Raw genomic sequence first — 471 nt, 5'->3', positions numbered from 1 at the left:
CTTCCTTCCTGCTTTCTTTGTTTTCCTCTTCTATGCCTTCCTTCGTTTTTTCTTCGTTTTCCTCTCTCCTGTCCTTCCTTCCTTCCCTCCTTCCTTCTCTCCATTTTTTTATCCCTTCTCTTCCTTGCCTCCTCCGTTCCTCTCCATCGCTTATTCTTTTCTCTTCTTCATGTAGTATTTTGTTCGTGTGTGTGTGTGTGTGTGTGTGTGTGTGTGTGTGTGTCGAGAGATGTTTGATAGCCTCATTAGTAAGTTACATTGCATCCATCGTTTATGTTAATGAGAGAGAGAGAGAGAGAGAGAGAGAGAGAGAGAGAGAGAATTCCGTCATGGCGCCATCCAGTGCAAAAGTTTGTTTATAGAAATCCATGAAAAAGTCTATCAAGTCTTGTCTCACCTGAACCACCACCACCACCACGACCATCACCACCACCACCGCCGCCGCCACCACCAGCATCACCACCACCACCA

Source organism: Eriocheir sinensis, chromosome 37 (genome assembly GCF_024679095.1).
Source record: "Eriocheir sinensis breed Jianghai 21 chromosome 37, ASM2467909v1, whole genome shotgun sequence".
Taxonomy (NCBI): Eukaryota; Metazoa; Arthropoda; class Malacostraca; order Decapoda; family Varunidae; genus Eriocheir; species Eriocheir sinensis.
The sequence above is the reverse complement of the archived record's forward strand: the minus strand, read 5'-3'. Positions refer to the sequence as shown.